This window comes from Ambystoma mexicanum, chromosome 3p (assembly GCF_040938575.1).
Source record: "Ambystoma mexicanum isolate Mex_15411 chromosome 3p, UKY_AmexF1_1, whole genome shotgun sequence".
NCBI lineage: Eukaryota > Metazoa > Chordata > Amphibia > Caudata > Ambystomatidae > Ambystoma > Ambystoma mexicanum.
In genome coordinates, this window is record NC_090925.1 from 770,889,967 (window position 1) to 770,913,095 (window position 23,129).

At 46.6% G+C, this 23,129-nt stretch overlaps 1 protein-coding gene across 1 annotated transcript in view; it reads right to left on the bottom strand.

Moving 5' to 3' along the window:
* Positions 1–23,129, bottom strand: part of LOC138580848 (up-regulator of cell proliferation-like) — a 420,253-nt gene that overhangs the window by 53,936 nt on the left and 343,188 nt on the right.

The following is a 23,129-nucleotide window of genomic DNA, read 5'->3' on the forward strand; positions in this document are numbered from 1 at the left end:
ATCAGAATTTGGCCGCAAGGATAGGCCTTCCTCTTCAGCAAAAACTACAATCGGAAAACATCAATGCAGTGGATGGCTCTTAGTTGTCTTCCAGCCCAGTAACGCAACATACCGACAAGGTGATACTGATGTGTCAGGATGGTCATCGGGCCCCCAGTTCCAAATGATCCTAGGAATGCCGTAGCTAGAAACCCATAACCCAAGGATTGACAGGCGCACAAGGAAGCTGACCTTTCCTCAGGAATGTTCAAAGAGTTACTACCACAGGGACGTAAGGAATCTACAACTCAAGGTGAAACCCATCCTAGGAATTTCTGGTTCATTACCCCCTGAATATCTGGATTATTTCAATGTGTTCCAAAAGGAACAAGCAAACACCCTGCCTCCACACAGACCTTACGACTGCCAAATCGACCTGGTTCCAGGAGTTGCTACCACAGGGACGTAAGGAATCTACAACTCAAGGTGAAACCCATCCTAGGAATTTCTGGTTCATTACCCCCTGAATATCTGGATTATTTCAATGTGTTCCAAAAGGAACAAGCAAACACCCTGCCTCCACACAGACCTTACGACTGCCAAATCGACCTGGTTCCAGGAGCACAAATCCCTTGCAGTCGAATTTACGCTCTGACTGAGCAAGAGAATCAGCATCTGAGAACGTACCTAGATCAGTACCTAGAAAACAGATTAATCTGCCCATCCAAGTCTCCAGCCTCCTCGGCTGTCTTGTTCGTGCCAAAGAAGGAAGGGGACTTCAGAACTTGTATAGATTATGGGGCATTGAACGAGATCACTGATAATAGATACCCTCTGGCGCTCATCCCCGAGTTACTTGATCAGGTGAAGAATGCTCAAATCTATACAAAATGGGACCCACGAGGAGCCTACCATTTGGTAAGAGTTAAAAAGGGCGATGAATGGAAGACACCATTCCGAACCAAATGCAGACTCTTCGAGGATCAGGTTATGCAACGCACCAGCGGCATTCCAGTTCTTCATGAACAATGTACTTCATGAATTGTTGGACGTCTCTGTCCTCGTTTACATCGACGACATTCTTATCTACTCAGCGTCCAAGGAAGATCATGTAGGCCATGTAAGAGCAGTTCTGGAAAAGCTTCGTAAGCATCGGCTGTTTGCCAAATTGGAAAAATGCTTCTTCCGTGTCACAGAAGTTGAATTTTTGGGCTTCATGCTTACCCCACGAGGGGTTCACATGGACACTCGCAAAGTGGAAGCTATTCTTCAATGGCCATCCCCAACATCAATCAAGGGAGTGCAGAGCGTGCTCGGATTTGCCAATTTTTACAGGCGGTTTATCCCAGGGTTTTCTCAGATCGTTCATCCAATCACTGCTCTACTGAGAAAGAATAAAACGTTTTCCTGGTCCCCTGAAGCCAAAAAAGCCTTCCAGGAATTAAAACTGGCCTTCACCTAAGCACCAGTTCTTCAGCACCCCCGACCTGACCTGCCCTATGTAGTTGAAACAGACGCCTCCACCGTGGCCATGGGGGCAGTATTATCACAAAAGGACCCGGACAAAGGGCAATTACACCCCATAGCATTTTGCTCCCGTAAGTTTACTGCAAAAGAAATGAACTATGCCATAACTGACAAGGAGCTACTAGCAATTAAAGGAGCTCTTAAAACCTGGAGACACTACCTTCTAGGAGCAAGGCAGCATACAGTCACGGTTATTACAGACCACCGTAATCAGTAATATTTAAAAACTGCTAAGGCCCAATCTTCAAGTCAGCTTCGCTGGGCTCTTTTCTTCGAAGAGTACGATTTTGTAATCATTTACAGACCAGGAGTGCGTAACAGAAAAGCAGACACTCAGTCACACATGGGAGAGGACAAGGACGCGTTTATACCATCTGAACCAGTACCCATCATTCCCGAAGGGCGGATTCAAAGCCAGATCGCAGTAACCGCCTGCTGGGAAGACTTGAAGGTCGACCTCCAATCTCAAATGGACTCAAAAGTTAAGTCCCGCAGGGTTATTGCGTCCATTGGCTATACCACCAGCACCATGGCATATGCTGTCCATGGACTTCATTACTGATATGCCACCCTGTGACGGCTTCAACACAATTCTAGTCGTAGTAGATTTATTCTCCAAAATTGAACATTTTATTCCACTAAAGGGGCTTCCTACTGCTGCAACTCTGGCTACTATATTCTTAGAACAAATAATCAAACTACATGGCTTCCCCTCGGTACTAATTTCAGATCGTGGAACTCAATTTGTCTCAGGTTTCTGGAGAAGTTGTAAGATAGCGCAAATGGATCTTCGCCCATCGCTAGAGCAGTACCTGAGATGCATGCTGCAGCAGACAGAAGGATCTTGGAAAAACATTCTCTGGTTGACTGAATTTGCCTACAATAACTCCATTCACACTAGTACTGGACAAACCCCATTCTATACCATGTATGGTTAAAACCTCGGACGTCCTCCTTTGATCCGCTTGATGAACTAGAAATGCCAGCGATCACCTCCCTACATAAGACCATTACTCAAACTCTTAAGGAAGCAACGAAGAACCTAATCAAAGCAAAGGAACAACAGAAAAGGTTTGCTGACAGGCATAGAAGGGAAGCCCTGCATTACCAAGTTGGCGATAAAGTATGGTTGGCATCCAAGAATAAACCTTTAAAGGCACCTCAGGTCTTCCATCCAAGATACCTTGGACCTTACCCCATCAAAGCCATCATTAATCCTGCAGCCGTAAAATTAGATCTACCCACCAATATGCAGATCCATCCAGTATTCCACATTTCCCTCCTAAAACCTGTGAAACCGGAGACTAGGATAAAAAAAACTGCCTGAGATCATCGAAGGAGAACCGGAGTACGAGGTTAAAGACATTCTGGACTCTAAGATAGTACGATCAAAACTGTACTACTTGATCGTCTGGGAGGGTTACAGACCTCAAGATTGCACATGGGAACCTGTTGAATTTATCCATGCGACTCGACTAATAAAACAGTTCCACCGTAATAACCCCGCCAAACCAGGACCAGGGAGAAGAACGCCCATGAGAGGGGCCTTGAGGGGGAGTGCTGTCATGGCCACTGGGCAAAGGCCCATGTCTTTATCACGTACAGGGTCCAAATGGACCCAGTCCTGGCATCTCTGGCACCAGGCTCATGAAAAAGTGTGCTTTGCACACTTTGTGCCTAAAGCACGTGCATCCAGGCTGTGCGTGGCCATAGAAGATCATTGGGGAGCACCTGCAAGAACCTCTGGGAGTGGCAAGGTGGAGCCACAAGTTTGGGCCAAAGGGAGGGGCCGGGGCCAGCTATTTAAGGCCAACCCGCCCGCATACCTGCACTTTGCGTTAGTCTGCCTTCAGCAGGGTAACGCTTACCGTCGTCCTTACCTGTTTTCCAGCTCATCACCTCGACGTGCATCCTACGGCCTCCAGCAACAGCATCGCTGGAAGCGCATCTTACCTGACTCCAGCTACATCATTGCTGAAAGCGATGGTGTAGCTGGACACCCTGGTATCTGCTTTGCCTTCTGGACTCCTGATTTGGTTGTGCCCCACTGCCTAGCTTGCCATACTGATACAATTGAATCCCAGTCTCGTCTGGTCTGCCTTGTTGTACCCATCACTAACAAGCAACTTAACTCGAGAGCTTGCACTGCTTAGCCCAGTAGCTCTTACAACCTCAGCCAGCGATTCCCTCATAGACCTTGTGTCCCACTACCTCTCCAACTCTGGTAACATGGTACCACGCCTGTACACCCTAAGGTCTCTGCTCTCCGTATTACGAGTACCACTTTTAGTGTGGGTACTTACCTGGTCGTTCTACCTTTCATCAAATAACTTAGCTGTATTCAGCACCTTGCATACTACATCCATGGCCTTCACTTACAGTCTTGCGGATACCTATTCAAGTACTGTACCTCAGATCTCCAACATCTATCTTAATGCTCCTGCATTATGGCTTGATCATTTCGCCAAAAAACCCACACCTAATCAACCTTGCTCCACCGCCCAAAGAAACAAAAGACTAAGCGCTAGACTTATGGGCAAGAAGGGTCACCCTATGTACCCGAACCTACTTCTGAAAACCTTGACGCCTAGCCAGCCTCCCCGAACATCCACTTCACCTACGTCCCAATGCCTTCTGACCAACCTTGCTTAAACAAGCAACACCGGCTCAATCAAGGCCGCTCTGATCAACGCAAGGTCCTTAGCTGCCCACGCTCTGGACATTGCCGATCTTATCAAGACTCAGCAACTTGACCTCATCGCCATCTCTGAGACCTGGCTACATGCTGCATCACGCCCTGCACTCTCTTTGGCCATCCCCACAGATTACTCCATCATCAGATGCGACCGCACTTCTAGAGGTGGAGGAATTGCATTTATCTACAGAAACTCACTAGGTCTTAGAACCACTCCAAGCATCAATGTGGATTCCGCAGTCACTCTGTCAAACTCCAACTTTCAGCCAACCAAACGGTCACCATCCACCTAATATACAGACCCCTTGGTCCACCTACACCCTTTGTGGATGACATCTCTGCCTTAGTACTTCATAAAGCGAAACCTAACTCCCAAACCATCATCCTTGGTGACTTTAATCTAGGCTACCAAGGCCCTAAAGATCCCGCGGCCCTCGACCTGGCTAAAACCCTAACAGATCTAGGATTCTCACACCTTATACAGGAACCCACTCACATCAAAGGGCGGTCCCTTGACTGGCTCAGCGACACCAATTGCAATATCTGCATACTCTCGAACGCCCCTTGCATCTGGTCTGATCACCATATCATCACCTTCAGTATTGAAGCCTCTCCACCCACACCCCCTGTCGCCCCAGCCGCCCTTACTCGAAATAAAAAGAACATAACCATGGAAAAACTACTCCCCACCCCCCCTTCATCCTTCCCACCCTTAATAATGCTCCTGACACTTGTTCGGGCCCTACTATCTTAGCCGACATATACAACCAGTCAGTGCTTGCAGCCATCAACTCTATGGCCCCGCTCAAACTTAGGAGACCCAAACAACATGCTCACCTCAACTCGTATTGTGTCAGCCCAGTCTAATACCAAGGAACTATTCAAAATTCTTAAGGAACTTGAGACACCTGCAGCCCCCCCTGACTCGTGTACCAAAGATAGTACTTGGTGCACTAATATTCAAACAGCACTCCTGGGTAAAATTGCCACCCTCCAATCTAAAATTAGTGATAAACAAAAATCCCTACAGTCCGATCAACCACTGACCTCACCCATACCTAATACTCATCAAGCCAATCCCTCTCATAAACCATTCTCTTTCTCCCCGCTTTCCACCCTTGAAGTAGAAGGAATCATAAACAACCTCAAACCGTCCAACTGCCAAGGTGACCCTTGCCTGGCACCTATCATTAAGGAAGCATCTCACGACCTAGCCCCTTTCATAACAGCATTCATAAATGCCTCCTTCAAGACGGGTATAGTCCCGGACAACCTTAAGGATGCGTGGGTAATCACACTTCTCAAAAAACCATCCCTTGACCCTAACATTCCAACTAACTTTAGACCAATCACTACGGTCCCGTTTCTGCTCAAGATCCTGGACCGTGCAGCCTACTTGCCGATTCAAGACTACCCCGAATCCAACAATCTTCTGGGGTTAAGACAATCAGGATTCCGTCCTAAACATGGCACTGAATCAGCCCTGATTGATTTGAAAACCCAGATGGAGAGACTAAAGGACAATGGGAAGTTAGCACTACTCCTACTCCTTGACCTCTCCTCGGCATTCGATTTGGTCAACCACCAAATACTCTGCCAACATCTTAAATCTGCGGCCCACTTCTCAGAGTCTGCCAATGCTTGGGTCCATTCATTCCTGAGCAACAGATCTATGAGGGACTTTTCACCTACAGCATCAGCAGACCCCTCCCCTATTCACTGTGGCGTTCCTCAAGGCTCTTGTGTGCCCCCTACATTGTACAACGTATTCACCAAGCCCCTTTTCGATGTGCTTGACTATCTGGGTGTCTCTTACACCAACTACGCGGACGACACCCAGATACTCATTCCCATCACTGGGGATTACACAGCCGACACTAAAGCCTTGAATGATGTCTATCTGGTCATTCAGGCTTGGATGGCTCATCACAAACTTTGCCTTAATGACGAAAAGACTGAGCTTTTATTACTGGGATCAAGCCATCGTCTTAACAAATTAGATCAAACTTACAAGTCCTTCACCATCGACGGCAATGATATCAAGGTCTCTAAAGACACTAAAACTTTAGGCGTCTATCTGGACTCCACGCTCTCCTTGAACAGACAAACGCAGTAAGGTCGGCATCAGCCAATACCTGCAAACCTATTACCGCCTGCAGACCCTTCCTAAACTCTCTTAACTGCATCACCCTTGCCAGAACACTCATTACGGGCAAAATTGATTACTGTAGTGCTCTCTACCTAGGCACCCGTCAGTCCAACCTCAATAAATTGCAAACTGTACAAAACAATGCCATAAGGGCAGCCTTAAGCATCCCGAGACGATCCCATATCTCCACTGTCAGATCTGACCTACGATGGCTCCCAGTAAAACAAAGAATTGCCCTGAAAACTCTAGCCTCGACCCACAAATGCCTGAATAACAATGCCCCACCCTACCTCTCCTCTCGCCTTACAGTCCACACCTCCTCTCGACCCATTAGATCAGCCCAAATTCACAGCCTTACCCTGCCTAGATTCAAACTCCAAAAAGCGGGTGGTATGAGCTTCCCTGTCCTAGCCTCTAAACTTTGGAACACTGCCTACCTCCATCAGAACTGAACCATCATTCCTAACTTTTAAGAACAATGCCAAATCTTGGCTGTTCTCTCATGATTTATGAGGCTTCTCACTCATTCCTGCCTTCCACGTGTTATATAAGTTATGTGTATATACACCCCATAATGTACTTGTATCATAATCTGTAAATGGTATTTTTTGCTGTATAATGTGTATATTCGAGTAATTTTTCTATGTACTTACTGTCACTGTAACCTGTCTTCAAGAGTATGCGCCCGGTTGCCCCTGGGCCTGGATTGCGCTTTACAAATAAACTAAACTTCAAACTTCAAACCTTACCTGACTCCAGCTACACCATCGTTGAAAGCGCATCTTACCTGTCTACTGCACTCCATCCCCTGCAACGCAGCACATCTTACCCGATTCCCATAGTCATCGGAGTTGGAGCACTTCCTCACCTGTTCCGGACGTCCAACTACGCGGGAGCTTATCTTCCTTTCTTCATCTTCACAGAACTCTCCATCCTGCAACCGCGGACTGGCCTTCGGACAGTCGTTCTCCGCTCGACGTCGCCAGGCCTTCCCTGCAAGAGAAAAGAACACACAAGGTTAGAAGTTGCATAAATAACTAATGCTTGGCCGCGCCACACCTGAGCCTAGCGTTCAACCCTGAAAGCCAACTTACAATCTAATTTTAAGGCTTCATTATCCTCTGGGGGATCATTGGACTTGCCCTAAACACCGCGACTCTGTGCAGCCATCTTCACATCTATAGTGGAGAGAAAAGACATTGCAAGTATTACGAACTATAATCACGGCAAAAGACACTGTAATAAGAACACAGACAATAATCATTGCTAAGAACGCTTACCTTCTAAGTGGTTGGTCGCAGCCAGTCAGGGCCGCCACATCCACGGACCAGTGAAGCAACTAGGTCCACCCAAGGCGCCCTTGCTAATAAAAAGCAGGACAGAGAGCTCATCATTACGAGAAATCAGGTGAGTTTAAATGGGCAAACGCTTGCTCATCTCGTTCTGGAACGAAGAGTTCGAGGGAAATCACGATACCACTGCACCATTCTCATTGCCTCTCGTATTCCCTCAGGGGCAGTACCAGCATCCATAGCAGTTGAGTTCGCAGCAGCTGGGGGAGAGAGCCGATCCAAGGGATCCCCAACGTCCCCGCTGAGACCAGGTGAGCGTAACATGCACAGACCTTCGTCTGGCTCTGTCTGAATGCGGCTTTCCCTTTTAGCTCTCTCTCTGCACAGGGGCCCGTCGGCATCAGAGGACCTTATATGCGCAGTAGCTTCCTTTTCTCACTGTGGAACTGTGATGAATCCTGCAGAGCCATCATGGATCCTCAGCCTAAAGTCTCCTCCCATGTGGCATGGGGAAGGCAGCTGCTACCTGATCCTGACCCTGGGGGTGAAGTTCTGAGGGTGGATCACATGGGAGAAGATAGCTGTAAGGGGAGACTGGGTTTCTGATGGCTTGCTGCTATTACTCAGAACCATCTGATTCTAAAACCTGGAGAAATATACTGTTTAAACAAAAGCCCATTCTGTCTTCATGTAGATATGGTGAAACTCAAACATATGAAACCTCTGATGTTTATGGTAATTGTAATGTTAGTGTACCAGTTCAACCATGTAATGTAAAATCCATTAAAACTTCCTTGGACTCAAAGTCCCAGAAATCCCCAAGTACTGTGACGAGGAAGGAGTTCATGTGGAGGAAATGTGACTTTGAGAAAACTGCAGTCTAGTTGTCACAAGTCTAATCAGCTGCGTGGGGCTTTTAAATGGCCAAATCACCTGCAGCTGGGGGAACGTGGATGGAGAGAGAAGGAAGGTTGTATAGGGCGCAGAGCGGGAAGCGTGACCAGTGGCAGAGGAGATCCTACGAAGGACTGCAGGAGGAAGTTAGTTGGCAGCGTTCGAGTCCGGAGTAGAGAAGCTCCAAATGAGAGAAAGGAGAAGGTGTGCAGCGGGGCCGTGTACGGAGACACAGTCCTGCAAAGCTGTGTTAGTCTTGGCAGCGAAGGCTGGAAGAGTCGACGCAGAGACCCAGTTGTACTCTTGCACTAGAGCCAGCCCCTCGCAAGCATCTCTCAACCACCACACAAGGAGCAGCTGAGTCAGCCCTATAGTGAAGGGGTCCCCGGGATGTGCAGATATGCTGAAAAGCATATTTAAAGTACTTTTGAATGCCGACCTAATGGAACTAAATGGAAAAGGCAAATGTGGTGTGTTGCATTCTGTCTCCCGAGCTCTGGCACGTTTGGAACGTGGAAGGCTCAGGAGATTTATTGAAGGACAGTTGGCGTTTAGAAGAGGTTGGCTGCCTGCCGTATCTCTGCAGGCCCGCAATAAAGAACCCACATTTATAGCTCACTATGTTAGGTAATCCTTTCATTGGCGACGAGGATCCAGCGGGCCTGCGGGAGACCCCCAACGACGGGCAGACAGCAACGCGACAGGCCGCGTCCTCGAGAGAGGCTCGAGGAAGGTGGTGAAGCCAAAAGCTCTGAATCACGGCTGGCGTTCACTTTGGGCACTCACACCTCTCCGACACAGCAGTCGCAATGGAGAAGGTAAGGAGGGCCCATAGAACCATGTAACGTAGCGCTCGCGAGTTAGAGGAAATGACTTGCGAGCGTCAGGGAAACATTGTGGAGCAACGTTGCCTAGACAACCAAGATAAACAATGCTACTACATCAATAAGAGTGTATTAAAACACACAAACCAGTGAACTGAAACTAATATGGCAGCTGCAAGCATGGCACCCCCACCCCCATTCTTAGCTGAGCCTGGCACAACAGCAATCAGGTGGGACAGGTGGAAGAAGTTATTTTTTACCTATTTGCTGGCAAATGGAGGGGACAAATTCACTTCTGCCAGAAAACAGGCTCTACTGCTACATAATTTGGGGGCAGAAGGGCGCAGTGTATACGATGGACTCCCCGAAGGGGGTAGAGGCTGCACAAGGAGATATGGATGACTCTACACTGCTGTGCAAAGGTTGCAAAATCATTTCGAACCAACAAAGAATATTACTTTGGAGCGCCACACATTTTTTGAAAGGTCACAAGAGCCTGTTGAATGTTTTGTTGCAGCATTTAAGACCTTAAACCACACATGTGATTTCGGAACATTGACCAATTCTCTTATCAGGGATCAACTAGTATGATGCACGAACAGTAGTAAAGTACAAGAAGAACTACTCTCAAAAGATTTACCTTTGGACAAAGCAATGGAAGTCGTCAGGGTCATGGAACAGACAACTCGTTACATGAGAAGCATGAGATCCGAAAAACAAGTACAAAAAGTGTCAGCTATAAGAGAAACCAGGAAAAGAAATGATGAGAGATTTCAAGTGCTATAAGTGTGGCAGCAATAGGCACCTCACATCCAGTCTGTTTTGTCCAGCAACAAACGTAAACTGTATCAAATACAAGAGGAAGGGACACTTTGCTCGAGTGTGCCGGGAATCATTAGTAGAGCCTATAGAGTTAGGAGGACAGTGTCTAGAACAAGAAGAAACCTCAGATAACTGTGTCCAAGCGATGACACAAAACAAACATGTTCTGGAAATCAGTGCTTTATCTGGAAAAAGAAAAAGCCCAACTGATGTTTTTGTGATAAATGGAAAGGTATAACCATGAAGGTAGACAGTTCTCCATGGACAATCATATCACTAGAAACGTATAAAGGAGTAGAAGGGAAAGTGAAATACCTACTTAAACATGACAGAGCCATATGATTAAGGTGATGTGAAAATTGAACTAATGGCAAAGTTCCCAACAATGAATAAATACAAGGGTCGAAGTTGCATGGCAGAAGTGTATGTCACAAAGAATCATCACTCTTAGGTTGGGATGAACAATACAATTTGGGAATTCGCATCCAAGCCAATGCGTCCACACCAGTAACAATAGCCTAAGTGGAGGATAAGTGGGAGAGAGAATTCGAAGAGATGTTTTCAGAGAACATAAATGAGCTCAAACATTTTGAACATTATATCAAACTCAAGAAAGAAGCAACTCTTAAAGTGCATAGAGTGAGATCACTGCCACATCAAGAAAAGGAGAAGCTAAAAGAAGAACTGGATTCTTTACTTCAGAGAGGAATAATTGAGAAATCTAGAGTTCAGAATGGATGTCCCCAGTTGTGGTCGTTGCAAAACCAAACAGCAACAGCAGGGTCTGTGTAGACCTGAGGGACTTAAACAGAAGCATTTGGGTAGATAGCCACCTGTTCAACGTCATTTCAGAGGCCCCATCAACGTTGAACAATTCCAAACTGTTCTCTGTGATTGATTTGTCAGCGGCCTATCATCACCTCCAGCGTGCGTGTCAGCATCTCACAGCCTTTATCACGACAGAAGTAACTTTTAAATACTGTTGCATGCCTTTTGGACTAGCTTCAGCAGCGGCAGTGTTCCAGAGAGTAATGGAGAAAGTGTTGGAAGGTGTCCCCAACATAATAGTGTTCCAAGACGATATATTAGTGCACACAGCTTCGCCAGGGGAACATGATGAACTGTTGAGAATGGTATTGAGTAGGCTGAACGGTGCAGGTTTGTCCAATGCATAAATGTTGTATAGCTGTGGAAAGCATAGACTATGTAGGACATTGTGTAACAGGAAGTGGAATAAGCCCCAAACTAAGCATTGTGGAAGCAATTGCTAAATCTCCCGATCCGACTGATAAGGACCAACTCCGATCTTTTCTGGGTTTGCCAGAATAGTACCACAAGTTTGTAAAGGACTTTGCCGTTATATCTACACCATTAAGATCACTACTCAAAAAGGGTGTTACATTTGTTTGGTCGGAGGCAGTTCAGAATATTAAAGAAGACATTGTGAAGGCACCCTCGTTGGGAATATTCTGCACCAGAGACAAATGTGTTCTAACAGTGGATGCAAGTGTTTTAGGATTAGGAGCAACACTTACACAAAGTGATGGAAACAAGGAGGAACATGTAATTGCTTTTGCTTCGAGAACACTCAAGAGAACTGAAAAGAACTACTCTGTTATTGAAAGAGAAGCATTCGCTGTGTTCTGGGCTATACTACATTTTAAATACTTTTTGTGAGGCAGAGAATGTATTGTCAGGTCACATCATAAACCATTGGCTCAAATGTTTGCATGTGGAAACTGGGGTGCAGGGTCACAGAAGATAAGCAGGTGGTGCTTGGGTCTGCAAGGTTATGATTTTAAAGTTTGCCTGCCACAAAGACAAAATGTGGTTGCTGATTGTTTATCATGGATGCCAATTGATGCAAATTAAGAGGATTGCGGTGATTGGAATGAGGCAGTAATTGTCACCAGCATTGATTAAGGTAGTGTAGAGCAAATGGAATGGGAAAATTGCAAGAGAATAGATGAGGATTGGAAAATTATTAAAGGAGTGGACAGTTTCGGGTTGACCAAGTAAGGAGATGATGGACAAGAGGTTTGAAGTTTGGTAGGAAATTAAAGATGAATTGTGCATCATTGATGGCAGACTCAGAAAGGGGTTGTGCGTTGTTCCCCTTGAAGGACTCAGGACTAAGTTGGTTGAGATAGCTCACCAAGGAAATTTAGGAGTCAGTAGTATGAAGAGGAGATTAAGACAAGATTTTTGGTGGCCTGGAATGGATAATTTGGCAGAAAGATGTGTTAGGTAATCTATACCCTGTTTGAGTGATAAGACCAAAGTAGTATGCAAGACTACACTCATTCCAAATTTTGTTCCTGATCAACCTTGGAAGAAGGTTGCCATTGATATAATGGGACCAATATATGGATTGGGAGAGGATTTGAGGTTTTTGTTTGTAATGGTTGACTTTCACACCAAATGGGTGGAGTGGAGCGCAGTTAGAGAACTGACTGCAAGAGATTTTGTTGCGTTCTTGGAGGAGGATTTCTTGAGGGAAGGTTTTCCTACTGAGATTATTACAGACAGAGTACAAATTTGTTCCGAGTTCATGAAAGGATTCTTAAAAAGTTATGCCATAAAGCATACCTGCACTGCATTGTATCACCCCAGAGCAAATGAGATGGTGGAAAGAGTAAATAGATTTATCAAGGGTGGTGTGCAGCTGGCTCGAAGATCAGGATTGCCATGGAAGGATGTCCTTAATCACATGATGTCGGGTTATCTCACCACACTCGGTGACCAAGGTATCACCATTTGTTTCATTGAAAGGGAGCGAGCCAGGTACAAAGCTTAGTCCGGGATGGTTAGGTTTAGCCAGTTCTGTTGATGTGGATACAAATGCCGTAATTGTCTTCATAAGGAAGAGTCAGAAACATGTCAAGGAAATGTTTGATGTGGGAAAAAGAGTGAAGGATCAAATGTGGAATGTGGGAGATTGGGTGCTAATACATAATCCCAGATCCCCTTACAAGTGTTTGGAGAGTAAATGTATTGGCCCAAAGAAACTTTCTGCAGTAAGGAATGGAGTGGTAATAGCGGATGGGGGTGAGGTATGGCCAATGGGTAGGTTGGTACCTCGTGAGAAAGGTCAAGGCAATGCGTCATCAATGGAGAGTGAGTGATGGTTCAGTGGGAACGAGAGAGAGTGATGAAAGCTTGCCAGCAAAGAGAGTGAGGAGTGGGCCGAACTGGTTCAAGGATTTTGTGTGCGAGTAGTTGCTACTTTGATATATGTCAATGCATCCTTGGACTGCCATCATCTTTTGACCCTTGTAAATGTTGATATAATTTCTTACAATGTTTTGTTCATTCAACTGTTTTTAAAGTGTTGTTTACTCATGTTTTCATAGTTCTGTTCCTCTTTGCATAGACACATTTGATGTTAAATGTTTATTTAGTGTTTCTCACATTGTGAAAGGAGGGGATGTGTTGCATTCTATCTCCAGAGCTCTGGCACGTTTGGAACGTGGAAGGCTCGGGAGATCTATTGAAGGACAGTTGGTGTTTAGAAGATGCCGGATGCCTGCCGTGTCTCTGCAGGCCCGCAATAAAGAACACAAATTTATAGCTCACTGTGTTGGGTAATCCTTTCATGGTGCAATTCTCCTGATTTGAGATGTCAGTTGGGGGAAACCTGGGACCAGCATTGACTAAGCCAAGAGACATTGCCAAAATAACAACAGAGGCAATTATGGTGCAATTCTCCTGACTTAAGAGGTCCGTTGGAAGAAACCTGCAACAAGCATTGTCAAGAGTTGAGAGATATATTGTTGAAAGGAAAGCATTGACAAGAGTGAAGAGTACACCAGGGGATGTAATTGAGCCAAAAAGGGGATATTCCTGGCAGGAGACTAAACCAGGATATCAAGAGTTTTCAGTTGATAGGTTTTCTGGCAGGAGAGTGTAAAGGGAAACTCACTTCAAATTGATATGTTGGAGAGACTTGGTCATATTAGGTTCTTGGTTACTTTGAACATTTTTTAAACCAGAAACTTTGAAAAGACTTGCCTTTTGCCCTACTTGACACTGTTGAGGTGGTCGGGAAAGGTCCCCACGATAAAGAGGGATTCATGTTGCGTGCGCCATATTTGTGACTGGGGGTTCAGTGAACTGGGCATGATGCTGCCATTTCATAGGTAACCAGTATAGTTAATTATGAATGGGATGTGTTACTTTAGTGTGCCTTTTTGGTTAAATTGATACATATTAGATTTGCACGCGCGTAGAAAGATAAAATGCTAAAACCGCTGAATTAAATATAAACGCTATTTAAACATGGTGTGCCACGGAGTATCCAAAAGCAGGCAACGAGGAGCTTAATAATGCGCATGTGAGAAAGGGGGGCCTGTCCTGAAGAACCTACTATATAGGAGAGATGGTAGATATTGAACATGCATGCACACTGGGAAACAAAGGGGAATTTATAAATCTGTATGTAGTGAGATTTTATGAATTCATTCAGACTCTGCAGCCAGCAGTCCATGCAGTGAATTTCAGGTGGCTGGGAAAATGTGGCTCTGCAGTCTTGGGGGTTGACAGAGAAGCAATGAGCAAAGCAGACCGTCAGCCATTGAGCAGGAAAAGGTTTATGACTTAGTAGTTCCGCAGGGAACAGATGTAATCTCTAAGCGCATTGAGGTCCTGCAGAGGGATACAGCCATTTGCTTTGGCCAGCAATACATATGGGGTGAAGTGGCGCCCAAGGCCACAGTGTTCGATAATCAATTGTTTTCTCAGGGTAGAACTAGAGGCCATGCGTGCTTAAGTGGTAGTCATATACATTAGAATGTTTCAATGGAGCCAGTAAGCTGTGCTCGGATGGGATAGCCATTGTCAGTTCAACAAGAACTTGTTTGCTCAGCTTTCCTCATTTTGCTTAAAAGTATCCATGTGGACCATGTGCAATTACAATTAAGGTTAAATGGCTCAGGCCAGTTGTTACTCGTAAATGAATTATGTTTGTACAACGCATGTTTAACTGCGTGATGATGTCTCGACCTACCACAGACAAATCCTAAGAAGGGGTGTGCTAGGAATATGACCTGAAGATGGTAGTTAAAATAATCAAAGACCAATGAGAATGGAAGAATCAGAGGAAGATGGGATTTTTTTGTATAGGGTTTTGTCTAATCATGTGTGGGGGTGGATTGTAATAATATATATATGGGAGTGTTTTAACTGTTGCAAAATGTAGTTGTGTCAACTTATGTGGTTCGATGAGACTTGGATTAGTTTGACTTGCTAGGATTATCTAGCTGCTCCCCGGACGATTATACAATAAATTTGCTCTATGTATAAACATGCACTCGCTTTTTAAGTGGTGGGCCTGTTTGGGTTAAGCTGATTAAAGAACCATCTGCACAAATCTCTGCTCTGAAAAAGCCGTTTGGATTGTCACCCTGAAAAGTAGCAAAGACTTTCCTTTACCTTATCCAAACCAACACTGTGGAAAAGATACTTTGGTTAGCCATTCTGATAGACTAGTAGAGACTTTCTCTTTTCCAAATCAGTCTCATGGAAGGAACATTTGTTTAGTCATCTTGAAGACAGTGTTAGGTAAAAGACATGTGTAATGCCTTTAGGAGACTGGTTTTGACACAGAACATTGTGAATAGTTTGCCTGAAACAATCCAGGGGAAGGGAGCCAACCCTTGGATACAAGAAGTGTTATTGTTGAAGTTAGATGTTTGAGTTATTGCACTTTTCTATTGAGTTGAATTTTGAAACATTTACTTTGCAAATTGTGTTTGTATGTATTAATGTGAGGGTCAGATTGAGTTTGCACACCAGGTCATCCTGCTTTAGTTTTAGTTTCATAGGAAGGGACAATTTTGTTAGTATAGAGAGAGTTCGGCCTCTATCAAACCCCTTTCTATTAATAAAATGGCCAAATGTGGAGAATGATACCGCTTTGTGTCCGCCTCTCATTGCTGACCCCTCACAGGGACTCTGTGCGATGGATCGCTGATGGCCGGGGTAATGATAGCCGTTATGTCTTTTATGCACAGATGTAGGGCACAGAGTCAAGATTCAAGCTGACGTGCATGCTTTGTTTGTGGCTGGAACGATGAGTCTGTACAAAAAATAGAAAAACACTGGAAAGCATCTCATAGTGGAGGCATGATTTGAGACTTGGGTGTACAGACAAGAAACATACTGGCACAAAATGGGAGACAGGAATTGGGGTCCTCTCCACTGCCACCTTCCAACTATGGGGTAGCCACTGACCATCTATGGGGTATGGGTGTCTCTGGACTTCTCCCTGATAGCCCTCCCACCCCTGGCTAAGAGGGGTTCCCGACTTCGCATGACAAGGCTAAGATAAGGTCCTCGTCACACTGGAGAGTGTTCGTGAAATCTGGATATATCAAAATGGACATGCACTGATGTCTAAGCAGGACTTTCTCCGCTGCCTCACACAGGATCTTATGCCAGGCTCCATAATTCAGGAGTCTGGCTATTATCTCTCTAGGCAGAGCACCCGGTGCCCGTCTTGGCACCAATGATGAAAACTGTTCTTACCAAATATATCTTTCTCCACAAACAACTCCAAATATTTAATTACTGTGGATTCAATTCCACCACGCCCAAATTCCTTACATTATTCCTTCTGGAGCGGCACTCAGGCAAATGACCCTCAAGAGGGGCTGCATCTGACACATCTTTGGCCACTGCATCGCTTGCATTTTCCACTTTGGAAATGCGCTGCTCAGATTCTTCCAGGCACTTCAATTTTCCCTGCATGCATTCCACCTTACATTCCAGGGAGACTATTTTATTGTCAAATGTGCCAATTCTCGATTTCAATACTGCAAAACATAGTTTTCACCGTGGTATTGGGGCCCCAGGCATATGTCACCTGAGGATCCTCTGCTGTATCAGTGTTGTCTGCAATGGTATTCGATGCTGCCAGTTTCGTAGAGCCAGGTCTATATTGCTGCCTTTTATCCAATTTACCCATTGCACTCTGTGGATAGGTGCACTCAAGTTTTCTTAAACCTCTGCTGGCTCCAGGCCTATGAGGTATGGTCCCTCCCTAATGCCAGTTATTTTCAGAAGGCCAAACAACCACACTGAGTCCCGCAGGCCATAGCTGTCGGCCCTGGCTCTCCGCCACTTCACCCAATCTTTACGAAGGGCCCGTCATCCCCACCTCCAGCACAAAGGGAAGGAGGATGTGGCTACCCCACAGGAGAAGACCCCTATTACTGCAGGGTCATGGAGAGATGCAGCCTCTCGCCAATCCGACCCCGTGGCAACCGCAGAACGATCTCTGCAAGCCGACACGAAGAGCACCACCACCTCCCTCAGGGGCTCTGCATTTGACCAGGGGCAGGGGCTCTCTGAGCAAATCACTCTGGCCTACCTTCCGGCACTCATTCCTTTGCCAGACAGCCGTCCTGGCTGGGTAAACGCCCAAACCCACTACCCGGAATGCCCACCGTCGGTCCCGGTCACTGACCGGCTTCCGCTGGGGTGGGCATGGCTAGATCCAGGCCACCTCACTGTATGGAATCTAATTTTAGCCAAACCACCAGTTCTCTTACCACCTTAACCAGCTCCACCTGTCCTAATATTGAAGCCTGCAGAAGTGGGTCCATGGAGCGGCCGGCTCCAAAAGCAGGATTGGCCAGGATTTATTAGGTGCATACAGGAGCTCAACCAAAGCAGCCATTTTGTTATGGGCGTGTAAGTGCCTCCTCCTACTGACATAGAAAACAGTGGAAGCATCGGCCTGTAGAATAAATTCCTTGGTGAATACTGGCCTTTTGCAAAGGGCTCCCTTCAGTTGGTTGAAGGCAGATTGGGTTATCCCACAAAAAGCTATTTGAATGACTTCGCCAATCGGTTGTTCAATCATCCAGCCTTCTCTGAGAAGTTAAGTATGAATAAACTATAATAGCCAACTAATCCAAGAAAAGCTTATGTCATTTTTCGTGATTGGTTGGGGGACTTTTTGGACTGCTTCGATCTAGACCTTTTGAGGCAATACCTGTCCATTACCAACTTGGAAGCCTAGGTATTTTACACTGGACAAGGTGAGGTAGCACTTCGCCGGGTTGGCCTTCCGGAGTTGTTCACATACAGCTATCAGATGGTTTAGATTCTCTCCAGGTGGGACTGTGGATGACAATATCATTGAGGCAGGGTCAGGCAAAGGACGCTGTTCATCAGTCTTTGGGAGGGATCAAAGACCTAGACAATGAAACGAAACATGCCATCAGGGATGGACAATGCAGTGTTGGAATTCGCTTCTTCGTCCAAGAGTACTTCCAAGTAACCCTTTGTCAAGACAAAAATTGAAATAAATTGAGCCCTGCCTAGTGACTCTACAGACTAGTGGACCAGTGGCATGGGATAAGCATCTGGAGATTTCGTTTAAGCTGTGAAGTCGATGCAAAAGCGCCATGTTTTAACAGGCCTTGGGACGAGGATGATGGGAGAGGACTAATTGCTGTGCGACTTCTTCATGGCCCACAGGTCAAGCATCTTCTTCAACTGCTTGCAGATTACTGCTTTAGGGACTCAGGTACTCTAAGGTTTGAGTGGGCTTCAGGAAGAACACATCTGCATATCTGTTGATCAGCTGGGTCAATTCTTGGTGTTCAGTCATGGACAGTCCCACTGGCACGGTTACCCTATGGACTTCAATAGGCAATGGTGACTCCCTCATGCTGTTGGCATATAACAGCTGCAGCTGGGAGTTTCTGTTTTCTTTCCAGCTTTTCACTTCATTGATGTGGTACAGCTGGGGTGGCTTCTGACCGTTTGCTTGCTGGACCTCATAGGTTAGGTGGAGGCCACTTCTGTAATTACATAGGGCCCATGCCACTTTGCTAGCAGCTTGTTCTGCATGGTTGGCAGAAGGACCATTACCTCATCTCCAACTTGAAGAGTAAGTAGTTTGGCTTTTTTGTTGTTCGCTTTTTCTTGTCTGGGCCTCTTGCAGATGGGTTCTAACTAGTTGCTGCACTTTCTCCATGTAGTCTTGGGTGTTTCTAACTATCGGATGGTCGCTAGTCTGTTGGCTCTCAGGTCCCTCCTATTCCTCCCACATGCTGCCCACTAGATCACAGGGGTTACTGCCACTGACCATCTCAAATGGTGAAATGCCTGTGAATGCCTGTGTAGTTTTCCGACTGAGCCTAAAGGAATAGGTCATCCCAGTTCCGGAGACCAGCTCCCTAAAGATGCATTTCAGAGTTTGTATAAACTGCTCCATTATGCTGTCAGTCACGGGGTGAGAGATAGACCGATGGAGGTCCAGAGGGTCTTGATGTTCATCACCGCCTTCATCTCCCCCATCAGTTTTGACATGAAACTACTTCCCTGGTCCGTGAGGATCTCTGCAGGGAAACCCACTTAAGTAAAGAAAGGTACGAGAACCTTCAGGATGTCTCTGTTGATATTGCTTCACAAAGGAAATGCTTCAGGATATTGGGTCGATGATCATCAGGATATATAAAGTCCCTGGCTTTGATGGTTCCGATGGACAGTCTATTTCCAAACTGATCCTGAAGCAAAGGGAGCTCTATAATAATTGATAGAGGCTGCAGGGGTGCCTGTTTCACATCATCTGGAGAGGTCCTTTGGCAGATGGGACCGCAGGCCAATAACCGTTTGATCTCAACATAGACCCCAGGCCAGTAGAATAGACTGAGCAAGGTCTTCTGCATTTTCTCCGGTCTGATGTCCTGCATTCAGGTTAGTGTGTGCCAACTATACTACAGCCCTCTGGAATTACTTTGGCACAGATAATCTGTGATTGATGGTGCCTTCTCGTCGTGGGTTATGTGATGAATCCTGGAGTCATCACTGATCCCCAGCCTAAAATCTCCTCCCATGTGGCCAGGGGAAGGCAGCCGCAACCTTATCGTGGCGAAGGCGGTGTTATTAAGAGGGAGGATCACATGGGAGGAGATGGCTGTCGGGGAGATGTGGTGACCCCATCAGGTGGGACGCCGTATTCTTCTCTTGCATGTGAAGACCCTATAAACACTAAATTCCTGATGGCATGTTGCCAGTATATCAATCCTTCCAATAGTAATACTCGAAGACCTTTTCTTGCCAGACACCCTAGGCAGAATACCATTCACACTTCATGTGCACATAATGTTCACTTAACATCTATGTCTGACAGTCTTGATTTGAACAAAGAACCAAAGCAATATAGCTTTACAGAGTCCCAAACGCTAATGGACTCCAAATCCCATAAAACCTACAGTAATAGGATGAGGAAGAGGAGAAAGGAGTTAATATGAAGCAGAAACCACACCAAGCTGAATGTGCAGGCTAGTTGTTGTAATACCAATGAGCTGTGTGCAACATTTAAAAATGGGGTGCCTTTGAAAATGGAGAGCGGAGCAGAAGGAGAAGAGATGCAGAGCGAGAGCAGCTGAAAGCAGAACCGACGGCAGACACATTTGAGCGAGGTACGCTCAAGGAAGCAGGGGCTTCCTACCGGCAAAAGGACCGAGATCGGCATAGCAGGTGGTGAGGAGCTGGCTGCAAGGGATAGGATGTAGGGGACGCTGTCACTCCAAGTAGCCCCCATTCCACCGGCAAGTGAAGGGGAAGCCGGCAGGAGAACAGGAAAAGTGTCTGCAGGGCGGGCAACGCTTTCCCACAGCACAGACTTTGCAGAAGCGCATGCCAAAGGTCGGGAACGCTAACATACACCAGTGAGTCTGCCCAGTAGTACTGGGAGCCCCGGGACGTACCGACAGGCGTACAAACAATTGAAAAACTGTTTTGAATCCCAGCAAAGTAATATAGAAAGACTACATTTACACAAGTCTCCATATATGAAATGTCGATATGGGGAAAGCTGGCGTAAATGTTGTCATAAGCAAATGAAACAATTGAAATGCAAGATCACTACAACTCTTCATATACGAGAAGTCAATATGGGGAAGATTGGAAAATGCATTGCCACAAGCCAATGAATACTAACAATGAAGTTAATCAAAACTTGAAGTCTCCATATAAGGGATGCTAAAATGGGGGAAGTTGGAACAAGTAATGCCTGAAGCCAATAGAGTATAAACACTGAAACACTAAACAAAGATTTTAAAAAACCTGGCCCGGTGGAAGTGGTACATCAGGTAGTGAGCCTTTGGGGGAAAGATACCTGGTAAGAGTATACCAGGCGATCTACCAAGCCCAGAGGATTATTCCTGGTAGGTGAGTACGCAAGGTAATCCATCCAGAGTATTTTGAAAGAGAAAAGACATTGTGAAAAGGGTTCTTGGCAGGTAGTACACCATGAGACCAGTTTTAATAAGTTGCTGAGTGGAAGAGACACATCTTGCCATCCTTACAAAGACCACAATTGCTTTGAAAAGACACTCTTAGTCATTCTTAAGTAAGTGTTCTGTGGGTGGGCGGGGGGCGCTGTAGCGCAGACAAGTAATGGCCACCTGATTGTTCTGCTCCGAATCAAGCACTATCCTAAAGATCCAAATCACCTCACTGGAGCCGCGTTACTCCTTGCAAAACAACGGAGCCGGTGCTTGGCGGTGCAGCGCTGCAGCCGTCAAGCTACCGTGTTTCACTTTTGTTTAAAATGAAGATGCAGGCTCTGATCCTCTTGCCGATGGCTACTGGAGCTGCGACCCCCTGCACACTTCCAGGTATGTACCGGCGCCCTCTTACTTGAGCGGCACTGCCCTTGCTGCCCGTCGGTGGCAGGAGCCACTGCTGTCCCACAGCCCAGGAGTGTGGGACCTTTTTCTGAACACCCCTCTACTGCTCCAATGGCGCTCTCCAGACTGCTGTGCCCCCGGAACGGGGAAGAATTTACTTATTTCCCACAGCGGCCCCCTGGGCTCGACTGCATGTCTTCCAGAGGAGCTTGCTCCCCAGACCAGGCGAAAACATTGTGCAACGGAGCTACCCGCCATCCACCCAGCCTGTTACCTGGGCTGGCCTGCCAAACACTTGTGGGGCCCCGCGTCCCAGTCCATCACCCCCACACAGAGTCACTCTCCTACCGTGCTTGTGGGCGGCAGCTGCTGCGGTGACTTGTCAGGGATGGCGTTTGCAGTCGGAGGACTGCCTGTGCTTCCAGATCGTGGATACTAGACTCCATATTCAAGATTCCGGCCGTGGGGGTGCTGGACTGATGCAGCAGTAAACTTAACTTTATCTTACTACAATTGAAGGGTGCGGGGGGGCTAAGCGCTCCCAAACCCAGCTCACACTCCAGTTGGGGCCCCCCCCTGCCTCCTTAACCCTAAAACGGCCTCACCCTAGGCGCACACATCGTTCTCTGGAGGGCTGAAGAGCCCCGCTTGGGCTCACAATTTATTACAAAGCCACCAAGTGGATTTTGGACCCATCTTCCCCTCGCTCCTGCCATGCATGCAGCCGCCCTCACAGAGCAGGATACGGCTGAGCCACGGGGCAAACATCCCCCTGGATCCTGTCATAGGTGACTGCTAATAGAGGTGGCAGACCACACTGTACAGCGTGCCATGGAGTTGGGTCGATGGATCATTCTCTCCCAGGTCGACGTGCAGACACCCCTGCCCCACGCTGGAGCTAGTCCACCTCTACCTTGCCACTTGTCCCCTTGGCACATTCTGGCAACCTCCATCAGACGGACCGGACATCCTCATCGCCTGATCCGATCTGCTGCTGATGATTAGAGCCCACGACTAGCCGCTGACTTTCAGCTCCGGGCACCTCAGTTATTTTGACCCGATTGTGCGTTACAAGGCTGGTTATACGTGGGAGGATACAACCCACTCTATCATACTCTGACTGCGTCCTACCAGGCGCTCTTATCAGCGCATACAGATCAATTTGTGGCCTTACTGCGGAACTGACTCCTTAAATTGACTTTTTTGACTTTCTATGCAACCATCACCAATCTCCTGCAGGTACTATCTCTGTAGAACTCACTCGCAGGACCCAATCTGCTGGTTACAAAGTCGGAGCTG